The sequence below is a fragment of the Melanaphis sacchari genome, unplaced genomic scaffold (genome assembly GCF_002803265.2).
Source record: "Melanaphis sacchari strain LSU unplaced genomic scaffold, SCAv2.0 Contig36_pilon_pilon, whole genome shotgun sequence".
NCBI classification, from domain to species: Eukaryota; Metazoa; Arthropoda; class Insecta; order Hemiptera; family Aphididae; genus Melanaphis; species Melanaphis sacchari.
The window spans coordinates 2,610,322-2,613,145 of record NW_020271232.1 but is presented as its reverse complement, the minus strand read 5'-3'; the positions used below and the strand labels follow the sequence as shown (position 1 = coordinate 2,613,145).

General features: G+C 24.1%; 1 long non-coding RNA gene across 1 annotated transcript; it reads right to left on the bottom strand.

Annotated features, from left to right (window-relative positions):
• On the bottom strand, positions 1-2,824 carry LOC112596986. The gene is made up of 4 exons (XR_003114815.1): positions 2,547-2,824; positions 1,460-1,595; positions 286-355; positions 1-223 (listed from the first exon to the last, which is right to left on the bottom strand). It is a non-coding gene; the product is annotated as an uncharacterized LOC112596986 (long non-coding RNA).

Here is a 2,824-nt window from a genome sequence, read left to right as displayed (position 1 = left end):
TCAAATTAATAGTTTTTTACATCATGTTGAGTTTTGAAGGTATTTTTTTTTTTTTTTTAAGATCTAGTTCTACATAATCACTATACTTGTTGATTTGAAGTTTAAAGCTTCTTCAATATGTGGTTTTACTTTAATGGATTGGTCATAAACACTAAAGTAGGTACACATACAAATTATTATCATTGTTGTCTTTCACAGAAGAAGCTCCTGTATCTTGTATAATCTGTAAATAATATTAATAAATTAATTATTTTTATAAATATTTAAACTGCTAAATTCACTGACTTCGCCTATTGAATCGTGATGTTTACGATTATGATGTCCAATTATAGGTGGATGGTTATACCTTGATGTTCTAAATAGGTATAAAAAAAAATAAATAATTTCTATTTAAAATTTACATTGAATACAATTTTATCTATTTCCAGTAATGCCATAATTTTGATCAAAAATAAGTAATGTATATATAAATATAGAACTTTTACATTCATCAAGGAATTATTCATAAATAAAATAATTGCTTCCCTGGTCTACTAATTTTAAAAGTTGAAACATTTTCCACATAAACTGCAATAAATTAGTAGTAGGCTTGTCAATAGCCAATTGCTTGACACCCAGTTTGATATCTAATATAATTATATAAATATAAGATTATAATTTCAGTTTTATTAAAAAATAAGAAAATTAGTAATTGAATTATTATTATTTTTGATTTTCAATAACATAATAAGTTAGGATTATGTAACTTGTAATACATATTCAATCGTTTTCTATAACCTTGACGCTGTTTAGATTCATGGATGTAAAAATCCAACAAACAATAAGTCGTGGTTTGTGATTAAGTACCATTTTTGCTATAAAAGTTCTTTTCCATTATATTAAAATGCCAACAACAAAATTACTAATAAATAATAATATACTAATACAACAAAAAAATAAATTTGAGTTTAATTTAAATATCAAAGTAGCTGTTTAATAATATTATACTAAGAACCCTCTCAAATATCTAAACTATTGTACTACAAACATTGTCTTGAATCGGCCAATCTAAATAAAAAATCAGCACCAATGCTTGTGGATTTCTTTAATCAAAAACACATATTATAAATTAAATAAAAATATGTATTATATTTAATGATATTAATTTACTAAAAAAAAAAAATAAATTGATTTAATTTACTCTAATATATTATAATATAATCTTTTAGTTTATTTATATAAATAAATCAATGATTTTAAAATAGTGCTGTAATGTTTTACCAAAATAAATATTGTTTAAAGCACACTTTTAAATTTTGTACTACACACTTCACTTTTCTTAGTACACAAAGTGTATTCTATTACTTTTACTAAACACAGTTTTAGGGGCTGAACTTAAGTAAAAAAGAGTAGCTTAAAATTAAGTTAAAAATTTTCTCTGATAATTATAATTAACAAAAATTATCTTAAATTGGTGTACTTTATTCAGTCATCATATAATAATATGATTAGAATTGATAAGCTTGTTTGCACTGGTAATTGGCAACTCTAATTATTGAATCGCAGTCAACATTTTACTTATCTTGTCAATTATCAATTGTAACTTGTTTTTCAAACTGTCAAAATACACAAAAATCATAACACATTAAAATATATAATATTAAATGTATCACATTCACAGCTAGTTGGGTAATTGTAATCAAGCATTTCAGGAAATCAAATAATTGCCTTTTCAAAGGACAAGTATGTGCATTTATACCACATAGATGCTGTTTATATTTAATGGATTTGTTATTGGGTTCCGAGACATAGCAAAAATAAATTTTATTTTATATTAATTCTTTTATTTAATTAGATTATATCTTTTAGCTAGATAATTATATGTATTATTGAACATAATAAATAGCTACCTATCTTAAGCTATTTTCTGATTTTTTGCAAAATCATTTTTAATTTAAAAAAATATTTATAATGATTATTTAAATTTTTTAATATCTACAGGTTACATTTTATTAAAGAAAAAAAATAATTCATAAGCAGACATTGTACCAATATGTGTTACGTCTGTCTTACTGTAGTATAAATAAGAGTAAACTTTATGTTCAGAAAAATTAATTTGAATAATATTTTTAATATTTGAAAGAATTATTATTGTACTATTAAAAAATTTAAAAGAATTAAAAATATTATTAGAGCTCCATGTTGATTTTTTATGATATTCTTATTTTAAAGTAAGTTATTGACATTTTAAATTTGATAAGTTAATTTACTTTAATATTAAAAATAACTGAGTAAAATAGCAAGTAAATTTGCTATACTACGATTTAGAAAGATTATTGATTGTAAATACCACATGTCCACCATATTACCTACTGAATCAATTTAATATTTATCAATTCTTAATACAGATGCAGGCAGACATGTGAGTACGGTACGATTGTTCTATAATGATTTTTATAATTTTATTGAGACTTGAGAGTATCTATTTTGTGACTGTTTCTAGATTATGGTTGGCTATTGATAAATTTTTTTTGATATTCCACGAAATATTTTGGAATTATACTCACTCGTAGTTATTCTCCGATTCTCATATCCGTCACCGTATTATCGATCTTCAACACCTGTTCGACGTGGTTGTCAAATTCAAACTACATGGTTATTGCCTATTGGTTACCGTCTTTCATCGAGATGTCCGGAAAAATGTCTAAACTCTGGTAAAATCACAATAACAACAAGAATATAGGAACAATAATGGCGTCTTTGTAGCAGTTAGGAATAGTTGTGCCGGTTGCCGACTGCCGTGAGTTTTCAACATTGGCCTGACCTACGACAATATATTTTATAT